This window comes from Macaca fascicularis, chromosome 2 (genome assembly GCF_037993035.2).
Source record: "Macaca fascicularis isolate 582-1 chromosome 2, T2T-MFA8v1.1".
Classification (NCBI taxonomy): domain Eukaryota; kingdom Metazoa; phylum Chordata; class Mammalia; order Primates; family Cercopithecidae; genus Macaca; species Macaca fascicularis.
The window spans coordinates 10614872-10627539 of record NC_088376.1 but is presented as its reverse complement, the minus strand read 5'-3'; the positions used below and the strand labels follow the sequence as shown (position 1 = coordinate 10627539).

General features: G+C 42.3%; 1 long non-coding RNA gene across 2 annotated transcripts; it reads right to left on the bottom strand.

Annotated features, from left to right (window-relative positions):
• Window positions 1–711: 711 nt before the first annotated feature.
• On the bottom strand, window positions 712–4734 carry LOC102146367 (uncharacterized). Of its 2 annotated transcripts, XR_012431781.1 has the most exons (3): window positions 4301–4734; window positions 3790–3977; window positions 712–3325 (listed from the first exon to the last, which is right to left on the bottom strand). It is a non-coding gene; the product is annotated as an uncharacterized lncRNA (long non-coding RNA). The 2 variants fall into 2 exon arrangements; XR_012431782.1 differs by having other exon boundaries at window positions 3790–4734.
• Between the last annotated feature and the right edge of the window lie 7934 nt (window positions 4735–12668).

Sequence of the window (12668 nt, the reverse complement as noted above, 5' to 3'; positions counted from 1 at the left end):
AGAGAAGACTAGTGAGGTCGTCGCAAATAAACAATTCTGAGGGTCCAGGGAGAGCTTTAGGTAAATTGTGGTTTGAGTGTTTGAGAAAGAACCTGTCACTAGTGGGAGTCTTCATTATTCACTGGCAAGATGCAGCAAGCAGGGCTTTGCAGTAATGCACAGCTCCTCTGCTCTTGGCAATCTTGTGGCCGAAAGATATTTTTAAAGCCCCTGTTTTCAGATGACCGTGTTTCTGATTAGCATGTGTCATTCCATTTTTAGTTCCAAGAAGAGAAAGGCAAGTGAAATGTGCCCAGCCTCACCATCTCCAAATGGATGATATTACTGAACAATTATTTAATGGCCTCACAGCATCTGCTCTTTATATTTTGGGGTCCATATTGGAAGTTTAAGCTTATGAAGAATCCAGATATTTAGAAGCCAATGCTCAACTGGATATTCTCCTTAGGATTTTTTTAACCTTGTCTAGAATCAGAGTGTCTGTCAATTGCCACAACATATATGTTAAGTTTGAAAGAGATTAAGCTGGAAAATTGTACGTTTTTAAAATAATACTAGGGGAGGGTGGGAGGAGAAAGAGGAGAAGAAAAGTATTGGGTACAGGGTGATGAAATAATATTTACAATAAACCCCCATGGCATGTAGCAAACCTTCACATGTACCCCCAAACCTAAAATAAAAGTTAAAGAAAGAAAAAAACAGAAACTCTTAATTATAACTCATTTCATTTAATAAAGTTTTTATTCTTTTAAAAATAAAATAAAATAATACTAATGATGATGATAACAGGGTTCACACCTGTAGAGCATTTTATAAGTGGCAGAGAGCTTTCATTGATATCATTTCTCTTAAATCTTCACCCTGTGAGGTAGACATAGAAAGAAATTTTATCCCCAAATGACAGATGAAAAAATAGAGAGCCCGTGAGTTTAACTGACTTGCTCAAAGCCACGAAGACTGCATTTCCTGAGCCTGAGAACCCCAGGATGAGCTCCAGCCAATCTAGGGTGCAGAACCAATGAGTTAGTTTATCAGTTATCAATCCCAGTGATGCATAAGCTGTGCAGAACTAGAAAGGTCAGCTCCAGACTGGCCCACCAAAAAAGTAGAAGAAAACTTGGGAATGCTCACTGGCCTATTCAGAAGTTGAATTCAGGTTGGGAGAAAGAAAATAAGAGCCGGATTATTTTGAGGTGGTATACACCAGTTGCCTATTGCCATTGTAACAAAGCCAGCACAAACTTGGTGGCTTGCAATGACACAAACTTATCCTTTTACAGTTTCAGAAACCAAACGTCCAAAATTAATTTCTCTGGGATTTCAAGTCACCTGCCAGCAGAGAGAGTTCCTTCTGGAGGCTGTAGAGGAGAATGCATTTCCTTGCCTTTTTCAGCTTCCAGAGATTCTCGTATTCTTTGACTTATGGCCCCTTCCTCCATCTCCAATGCACATAATCTCTGTTTCCATTGTCACACAACTCTCCTCCTACACCTTCCAATGGACTCATCTGAATGACATGGGATAATCGCTACACTTCATGACCCCTAACTTAATCACATCTGCAACGTCCCTTTAACATGTAGGAGAACATAGTCCCAGGTTCCAGGAATTAGGACATGAGCATCTTTGGGACCATCATTCAGTCTACCACAGGTGACAAGGTGACAGGTGGATGGTGGCTGCCGTTTTTTTTTTTTTTTTTTTTTTTTTTTGCATGGTGGTGTTTGCCTGTCTGAAAGCCACACTCCTCACTGCCACCTGACATGTAGAGGCCAAAATAGAAAACACATCTTCAGATCCCAAGTGAAGCGCTCTTTCAGGCACGTCACACCTGCCATCTCAAACTATATTTACATTCATTTTTGCAAATAGCCCATTCTTGTATAGATGGCAATTAATATTTGCATAATGTTTTAGAGTTTATAATGGCCTTTTTATTTACATGAAATCATTTAAACCCCTACAATAGCCCTCTGAGACAGTTATTATTAACACATTTTTACATATGAAGAAGCCAAGGCTCAGCGGGGTGAAGTGGTTTGTCTAAGGTCACCCAGCTGGTAAGGGCAATACCACAATGCAAATCCCAAAAGTTCCAGTATATTCCGCTCTAAATCATGAGTCTATATTGAAGTCCACTTACTAGCCATGGTGGCTTATCTTTTGGGGACACTCTGAAGGTGAATGGGGTCTCCAGTGCGCTTTTGAGATAAAATGAACCAATAAATGTGAAAGTGCTTTGTAGCAGTATGACTCAGTATGACAGAAAGTTATTGATAGCATTATCATCATCACCACCAACATCCTCTGCCCTGGAGACCAAGAGAATTCAAACAGGTCAGCACCTCTAATTGCTGTATAGAATATTGACCCTAGTATCTCCCAGTTCCTGAGGATAGTGTGATAATAATAATACATTTCAGAGTTCTATGGTTTCTTCACCACTGTTGCAGGTGCGGTTGGTGGGAGCAATGCCCTGGATGGATAAGCCAAGCTCTTGTGCCCTTGCAGATAAACAAGGTGAACCTTCGATCCATGTAGCAGGAGTTTCCAGACAAACTCACTTTGTGTGGAAGGACACTGACCCTTCCATGTGCATGGAAATATTTTGTAGTTTTTACTGTGTCCCCTCTCCTCCACTGCTTCATCTTTTTTGTTTTTTCCCCTGTGAGACTATTTGCTCTGTATTTCAGATGTGTCTAATTTTGTGGAAAGGAGAAGGTTGGGAGCTCAGGAGCTCATAGAATGCACAGGAGGAATATACGGAGCACGGTGGCTGAGACCTGACAGCTCTCTGAAGATGAAGTTCCACTTCACCACCGCCAGCCCTGGCCCACACCTTTCTTAAGAGCAACTTAAGAAATTTGCAACTTCAAAACCAGACCAGAGGGTGAGAAGAACTAGCCAACCCATCCTCCAAGTGTGACTGAGTGGTCAGGCTGCCCCCACCTCATTTGAGTGTGACCGCCAACAGGCTTCACGTGGGACCTAGACCACAGGAACACAATTAGGAAGTACTCCCTACCCCTCACAACGGCCATCCTCACCAGGCCGCAGGGACAGCAGAGAGACAGGTGCATTCAAATCGCCCTGGCCCGAACAAGGGAAATGAAGTGCTAAACTCAGCTCGGTCCCACAATGAGTCAGAATGGGGGGCAGGGAGGAGCGCCCAAAGCCCTCTGGCCCTTCTCCTTGGGAACTAGTCCTGCACAGGGCACCAGCTCTGGGAATCACAGCATTTGACATGGGTCTCAGTTCTTGTACTCCATCGCTGCGGGACAAGAGACGCTAAACTTCCAGGGTTTCTCTCAATAGGTGACTTCACCTGTAAACACAGTGGCATATTAGACAAGCTCCCTTCATCTGGAATGTGCCCCCCTCCCCCAACAACCCCACCTTTGCCTCCTCAAACCTGGCTCATGCTTCGTGTTTATATTCAACTTCTTCCCTTGGGCTTCTAGCTAAATCTAGGAATCTCCTTGTTCTTAGAACCACATTTATCCCTTCTCGATATTTATGTATATCATTTTTTAAATGAAAATAATTTCTCACCTATTAAGCCAGGCATCCTGCTAAGCACTTTCACACTTGCTGTTTAATTTGCTGTTTAGCTCCCTTAATATTAGGCAAAAACTCCTTGAAAACAGAGACTATGTCTGACTCATCGCTCCAACCTCCACCAGGCACTTTGCGCTCAACAAATAGTTACTGGATTAATAATTTTAAAAAAACTATTTTTAAAAAATTATACATTAGTAAAAACAGTGACATTAGCATGGAATGACTCACTTGTTCAAGTCCCACTCCAGGGAATTAGGGTGATGTCAGTGAAAACTTGCCCTTAGAGGATGCCCGCCTGCATGAGGGACTCTGGGACTGCAAACCAGCAACAGAGCCTTGCTCAGGGTGACCACAGGAAGGTGAGCCAGAGGAGTCTTCATTTAGGGAGAATCTGGCAAGAAAATTCCAGGCATCTCCTGGAAGCCATAGGATGTAGGTGTAAGAAGCAAGTGAGGATGATGTGGAAAGAACTAGCTGAGAGAAAGCAAGTCAAAGCAGACACCAGAAAATGATGAGGGTCTTAGAGTTCTTATTTTATGTGGTTCTTTGTGAAGAATGCAGGGCCAGGTGCCTCAAAGGAGATTCACAGAATATTAAGTATATTTGAGCCTGTTTGACAAGCCCAGAAGACATTCTGAAGGCTCTTGTCTCCGAGGAGCTTGTGCCTGCTTGTGAGGAGGTACAATTGTTAGATCTCATTTGTTAGATAGACTCAAGGTGAAATCTCGAATCAGCTCACCTTGTTTTTGGTATATTTGGTAGATATCACTGCTCATCCTCCCTTGTTTCAGGGTCTTCTCCAGGCCATGAGAGTCTGAGAAGCAAGTGGGGAGTGAAAAGAGCACAGGCATGGGGGTCAGGAGAAGTCATTCTCAGCGGTGGCTCCCCCATTTACTTGCATCACAACTGGAACAAATTGCTCCACTTCTCTGAGTCTCCATTTCCCCATCTACGCAATGATGGGATGCAACTAGAATGTCACTGTCAGTTCAAGCTTCTACAACAAAGTAACCTAGACTGGGTGGCAAGAAAAAACAAGAAAAATCTATTTCTCACAATCTGGAGGCTGGAAGTCCAAGGTCAGAGTGCCATCATGGTCGGGTTCTGGTGAGGGCCTTCATCTGGATTGCAGACTGCCAACTTCTCGTTTTATGCTCGCATAGTAGTAAAGGTGCTAGAGAGCTCCCTGAGATATTTTTATAAGGGCACTGATGCTATTCATGAGGTCCCACCCTCCTAGTCTAATTATCTCCAAGACGTCTCACCTCCAAATACCAGCATATTTTGGATTAGGCTTCAACATATACATCTGGTGGTGGGTGGGAGGCACGGGCATTCAGTCCATAACTATCACTGTGTTTCCTTTGAGCTTCTCCTGCCCCTCCTCTTCTAAACACACCACCAGCAAACCTCTCCGTTCCTCTTCCCTTCTGGTAAGAACAGAGATTGAGGCATCTCTTCTCACCATAGCAGGTCCAACCACCTGTGAACTAGACCCTTTCTCTTCAGCCTTCTTCAAGGACCTGCTTCACCAGTTATCCTCTTTACCCCTTGGATTATCAGTCTCTCCTGTTTCCGGAACTCCTTTCTTTCAGCCTATCAGTATCCTCGAATCTCTCTAAATTCTTAAAACCATTTTTTTCTTCCAGTAATTGATAAAGTTGTCTCCTCTTCACAACTAAATTTATTGAGTATGTATTGCCATCTCCGTGATCTCACTTCTTTCCTACACCCCACCCACTACAACCTGGCTTATAAACACCCACACGCATACTCACATACACCAGCGAAAACCCTCTTTATGAGGTCCCTGGTGACCTCCTCATTGTCAAATCAAATGATCTCTTTGCGGTCTTCACCCTCCTCGTTCCCAGAGTGGTATTTGCACTAAAACCCAACACTTTATCATTCTTGAAATTCTCTCCTGGTCCTCCACAGTCTCTTCTATGCTGCCCACACTTTAATGTCGGTATGCTTCAAGACTTCACCTTGAGTCTATCTATTCCCCCCGACCCCACCACCCAAAGTTCCCTGGGGACACTCATTCGGTTCTAGAGCTTTAAGTACCATTTATACCCTGATGACTCCAGCTCCTGCTTCTCCCGCTAACACCACTTCTGTCTTCCCAAATGCCCATTCACATCTCTAGTGGGGTGTTTTTTACAGAAACTTAAAATACTATGCTCCAAAGAGCCCTCTCCTATAGATTCACTAAATCTGCTCTGTGTCCTTTGTGTTCAGCCTTGGTTAACAGCATCTTTTCCCACTCTACTTCTAAAACTAGAAATTGCAGAGTCTTCCTTAGACACTTCCTTTCCATTACCCTCCACATGCCAATCAACAAACCCTAGGAGTTTAACTTCAGAAATTAATAGTCCTCATCCATCCCTCCTCTCCATCCACAATGCTTTGGCTCAAGCCCTCATTAGTGTTCAGCAGGACCACTGCAACATCTGCTCTCTGTCCTCCGTGTCTCCTTGGGTTATCTTCCTAAAAAGCAAATCTAACCAAGTCACACTCTTGCTTAGGAATTCCTATTGATGATCTATTGCCCATAAACTTGAGACAAAATTCCTTGTCTGGGGAACAGAACACTCTTAACAATCTGATCTCAAGCTTTATCCTCAGCTTTGCCACCCCACACAGCCACTCTGAACTTCTTACCCAAACGTACCTATTCCTTTCACAATTTGGGGCCTTTGCACCTGCTGTTACCTTTTTCTGGAAAGTACTTCTGGCCTTCTCTGATTGGCAAACTCGTATTTCAAGGCCCAACTCCCATTTCACCATTTCTGCAGCGTTGCCCCTTATTTCCTCCAGGCAGAACTCTTTGCCCCGATCTCTCATAGCACTTGTTTATGTCTCTATAATAATACTTATCACACTGTACTGTAATTTTCCTTTTCATGTGTCAGTCACTCCATTATACTTTGAGCTCCAGGAGGTTAAGAACTTGCACTTATTAATTTTTTATATCCCCAGGGTCTAGCCCAAGATCTGCTTATAGTCAGCCCTCAGAAAAATGCATATCAAATAAATCAGTGGATATACCAAAGGTTCTCTATGCTAAAGGAAGCTTTACACCAAAGTGAAATTGACTCTACTTGCTAGTCCCAGATCTGTTCTTAATAGTTAAAAAGAAAATGGTCTTTGCAGTCAGATGTGAAGGGAATTCAAATCCCACCTCTGCAACTAACCAGCTATGTGATCACAGGCAGGCAGCTCCCAACTCTATGCCTGAGTTTCCTTATCCCTAAACAGGACAACGCCTGCCTCACAACATTGTCATGGATTAGATAAGAAGCTGAACGCATACACTGTGTAACACAGGGTCTGATAACTAATGAATAGCTGTGATTATTACCATTAACTAGCTGTAATGTTCTGGGCCAGTCCCTTTCTCTCCCTGGGCCTTCCTGGAACTCACCCCCTCTATATAATGAGGGTTCTCACTAGTATCCCTGAGGTTACCCCAAGCTCCAACACTGTAGAAATATACTGTAGTCAAAATTTATAGTATCAGCCATTCAGCCCTGAATTTAACCCTGCCTGGGTATAATGAACTCTAATAGTTTCTTGGGCATAAGCTTTGCTCACTCTAACCAAAGTCAAATTCATCAACCACACTGGACCTCGCTAAGGGCAAGAGCTAGCACATTTATTCTCCTATTCATATCTGGCTCAGGACTGGGCGCAGAGAAGGTACTCCCATCAACTTGTCAGTAGAAGCAGCAGTAGAAAGGAGGCCTGTCTCCTAGGAGCCAGCACAGACAATAGGGATGGGGCATGCAGATTCCCAATCACATCGTGTGCTCCTAATTTAAATGACTTTGTGAACTTATTTTGCAATCCCATGTTTGTTCCCAGCTCATTCTTCTCAATATCCTGTTAACATCTTAATTTGAACTGTGGCCACTGCATTTCACACAAAGAGCACACAGGAGTGTAGTTAAATTACTTTAGATTCTCCCAGAGAGGAGGTGTCTTTCTCCCACATTTGCACATTTAAAATTTATTTTTGACATCTTAATACGATTATTTTTCTTCTTGTAAAGTAATGGAGTAAAAAAAGAAAAATAACTGGTTGAGTTTCTTCTCCCAACATTAAAAACAGGGAAAATAGCCAACTCTTTGGATGCTTTGTTTGGAGTAATATTTGAGGTCTTGCTGAGTGAAATAAATAGACACTTCTAAAGAATCGAGCAACAGAGAATTGTGGAGAAACAGTGAATTCGGGCCACTCAGTGCACACAGCCAACTTTCCTGCTCCAGGGCAATGAATATCTACAGTAAGTCACCCAGAGTAGGGGAGGATCGGGAACCCTGGGTCAGCCAGAGCTGAATTCAACCTCCTCCCTTCCAGTTGTATGATCCAGACAATTTCTTCACATCTACAAGATTTGTTTTCCCACTTGCAAAATGAAAATAACCATAGTGCACACTTTATGGTGATGTCAAGAGAATTTTTAAAAATAATATATACATATAAACACATAGAGATATTCAATAAATATAAATTCTGTCTCTGTCTATGATGAGAGCAATGGCACAAGTCAAATGCAGCCACTTACATCTTTTTATCCTACCTTGTTCCACAAAGAATTTAAGATAATTTGTACTGATAGTTTCAATATAACAAAGATAAATTAATGCAAAAAAAAAAAAAAAAAAAAAAAGGAAAGAAAATGAGGCAAGAAAAGGTACAGGTAAGAGACAGGAAGAGGGATTCAAGAAATAAGATTGTTTTCCAAAATGCACGGAGTCCTGTGGCCGTGTCGTAGGTGTGTGACAAGGTTCAGCAATTGTTAAGTAACCTGTCACTCAAGAAAAGCCCAACTTTTCCTGATTGAAAATATTTTTTTAAAAAGTGTTTTATTCCTTGTGGAAAATGAGCTCTAGGAGACAAAGAAACTAATTTGCCTTCCCTCTTCAGCTTTTATTTTACTGTGTGACCTTGTACAAATCATGTCACCACTCTGGACTCTCATGTTCCCATCTATACACACAGAAGATTGGATGAGATGAACCCCAAAGCCCTTTGTAGCCCCTACATTTTATAACTTGATTCTGTTCTGCAAAATGTCTACAGCTTCCTCCTCCAAGTATTTGCAATTCATGTGACAGTCTCATTGAAATTCTTTGCTATCCTCTAACAAAACTAGTTCTTCATTTGAAAATGTAGTTTGATTTCTTTCAGCCCTGTCATGGGCCTCCTGACAGAACTTAAGGAACCAACATTCTCAGTGTAATAGCCACTTATTACTTAAGCCAACCTTACAATAGAACCATTAAATGCAATCAGTTGCTAACTTGAGCAGATCTGCAGTTATTCAGAGTGTGGGTATTTTATTCTCAGTATTCTGCTCATTATATTCATTTTTTTAGTTTGTTGACCTTTCATTATATACTTGATAGGCAATTTTTCAATAATTTCCTCTGTTCTCATTGGGACTGCCCAAGGGCCTGAGAAATGGTAACTGGAGGAAGTAGCTGGTGAAGAGGCTCCAGTGCCTGGCTTGTGAAGATCCGTTGGGAAGAAAATGACTCTGGTCTGGCTCTTTAGCCATGGTTTCTTGACTTGTATTCTAGATCATAGCAGAAACTCAGCCAAACAGACTTTTTATTTGGGTGAGAGGGCTGGATTGGGAGGAGAGATTTTTCTGGATATTAGGAACAGTCTTTCCTCTTCAAGATCTACCTCATCCACCACTTCTTTTCTGTCTCCTCTGAGTTTGCCCTCCTGCAAATCTCCACCTTTTCTCAGCAGGAAAAGCTGTGTGCCTCCTCCCTGCCCCTTACCCCACATTGCCTTCTCCATATTCTCTGCACTCCTGCAGACCCTGTGTGCCACTGCTCACGGCTGCTCCTCAGACAGGGCATGTAACTCGCCCAAGAACACACAGCCACTAAGACACAGAGTTGAAGTTCAAATTCCAGTTTATAACCGCAAAGCCAGCAACTTAATCCTGACTATTAAACTGAATCTCCAGTAGAATTCTTTTTCCTCCCGGGTTCAAGTGATTCTCCTGCCTCAGCCTCCCGAGTAACTGGGACTACAGGCATGTGCCACCACGCCCAGCTAATTTTTGTATTTTTAGTAGAGACGGGGTTTCACCATGTTGGCCAGGATGGTCTCAATCTCCTGACCTCGTGATATGCCCACCTGGGCCTCCCAAAGTGCTGGGATTACAGGCTTGAGCCATCACGCCCGGCCTCAAGTAGAATTCTATACTAAACTCTTCCATGAAAACGTTTCAAATTTCTCTATTAAAATACCTTTGTGTGTGTGTGTGTGTGTGTGTGTGTGTGTGTGTGTGTCTCCCAGTTCTTCTACTAGGCCAGTACAGATTAGAATCACCTGGGGATCTTCTAAAACTTAGAAAGCCCAGCGTACACCTCAAACCAATTAAATCAGAATCTCTGGAAATAGGATACAGCAGTCACGATTTTCTTAAGCTCCCTAGGAAGTTCAATGTACAGAAAAGTTCTGGAAGCACTAGTTTATATTGCTGTTGTAACTCTTGGCATAACTCAACCCTGTATTCTATTTAGTAATTTACCTCTGTTTATACATTGTAAGCTACTTAAGCAGAATTTTTTTGAGACAAGGTCCCCCAGCCTGGAGTACAGTGGCACAATCATAGCTCACTGCAGCCTCTGACTCCTAGGCTGAACTGATTCTCCCATCTCAGCCTCCCAAGTAACTTACACTACAAGTGGACACCACCATACCCAGCTATTTTTTTTTTTTTTTTTTTGTAGAGACAGGGTCTCACTAAGCTGCCTAAGCTGCTCTAGAACTCCTGGCCTCAAGTGATCCTCCTGCCTCGGCCTCCAAAAGTGTTGAGAATACAGGCATGAGTCACTGCACTTGGCCCAGAAACCTTATTTTATTCAAATTCATGTTCCCCACAACACTAGGAAAATAGATTAGCACAGTGAATGTTATTAAATGATCATGTTAGTTCTACAAATTAAGTGAAATAGGCAAATTAATAAGAGTTCAAATGACAGAATGAGAGATGCCAGATGTTGGGATGTGGGAGCCCTGAGGTGGAAATTGTGATTGCTTAGGGTAAAAATAGAGCATGCTAATAAGATCCTTAAATTTCTCCAATCACAACAAAAGTAAACTGAGAACGATGAGTCTTTGTTTTTAATTCTGCTAAGGAAATAGGTCTAGGCTGCCACAGAAGTTGAATGAGTTACAATTTAGGAATAAACTCTTAATGACCCCAGAATGGAAAATGGTGACCAAAGAAAACCACAAAATCATCTTCTCAGCAGAAGTTTGAGAAAGGATGAGACCACAGGTTGTTTTCGGTTTTTAACTGAAAAGGTGGGATACAACTTCCACTAGGAACTCTAAAAAATCTTTTTGTGTGTTTGTTTGTTTTTTGTTTTGTTTTTTTGTTTTTGCTGGTAATGTGGTAAGTTTCTGATTCTTTCTGGAGATTACAAAACAATCCATTTTATTAAGTCCAGGCTATAAATTCAGACATTCGGATTGTTCATAAGACAGTTTGAGAAAGCAAAAGGCAGATTGTCCAATCTGGCTGCTCCATGTGCCAGGAGTTATTAATTATGCCTGTTCTAATAACAAGAACTGGGAAGCAGCAAACTCAAAACATGCAGAGAAAACAAAACAAAATAAGATGGTGGTTTGCCTTAATGAGAGGAAGTAAGAGGCAGCAGCCACAGCACCAGGCTCAGTACACTGAGTACAAATCCTGCCAGCAATAGATTTTAGCCGCAACAGGGCATAATCGCCATAGTTGCTACAGAGATCGTGGAGTCCCAACAGGCTCTCCAACATCTGTGCAGTAATCAGTGAGGTCATTTTGTTTTCCGTGCTTTTCTAGGGTGGGTGAGGGAGGATTCAAGAAGTCAAGAGGGACTAATCAGAATTTGGTGTTCGGTAGATCATAGATTATGAGAGCTGGATGGTACGTTATAGACTAAATAGTCCAACCTTACCCATTTCTACATATGAATAAACTGAGTCCTAAAGTGACATAACCCAGCTAAGTGACATAACCCATGTCACCCAACAATGGCAGGGCAAAACTAAAGTTTTCTCTATTCTTCTTCTCTCTGGTTAATAATAGACTCCTTTTCTTCCTACTTAAGAAACTGGCTTTCCTTAGACTTTTGCTAGCTCTCTAAATAGCCAGGAGCCTTACCTTGGCAGATGCCTAGGTATTTTAATCTCCGTCTTTAAACATGGCCCTGGATTAGCTCTGCTTGATGGGTAGCCGTCTCCTATCCTGCTTAGAACTCTTCTCCTGGTTTAAGCCTCAGAAATTCGGGCTCTGGGAGGCTACGACATTTCTGCCAAATGGTATATGATAGCTTCTACTTGGTAGGACAGTCATCGTTTTACCAATGAACCATAGATAGGCTTGGTTCATTAAAGGAGACCATCAGACTTACCTGTGGGTGTCATTCCCTGACTTACTCATCAGCCTGCTACCTAGGAGGTCTTGGAGGTTTGTGCTTGGAGGGTTGTGCATCCCTCTGACCCAAAGTCTTGGAGGGTTGTGCTTACCTCTGACCCACTGGACTCTGAGCACATGGAGGATCAGAACTAGGTCTTACTCATCTTTGTTTCCTGCTTGTTGCTTGGATGATGTCTGCTACATCATTTTAATAAATGAATGGGCCAAACACTTAAAGGAAGAAATTTACAAACTGGAACTCACTCTGTGAGCAGCAACCAGGACTGTGAGAAGATGAACATTTGAGTAGGATAAATGATGGCTTAAAAAAAAGAGAGATTCAACTTGGAGAAGAAAATGTTCACTGAGGAAATGATCATCATCTTCAAATAACCAAAGGGTATCTTTGGGAAGATGAGAAGTAGGAGAAGGCAACTCTGGAGAGGAGGGCTTCAGAGGAACATAAGAATCTGAAGGAAACAACTGTGTTTAGTGAGCATCCTCTCTTGACAGAGATATGGAAGGGAGGGGATAATCAGTGGGGACAGAGCATGGCCCAAGACTTCTAACTTTAAGGAGCCTCTGCTACCTTAGAATAGGGAAGAACTGGTGGCATTTTAATTTGAGGCAACACTGAAGGTAAGGAGAAACTATTTGCAGTAAATTGAA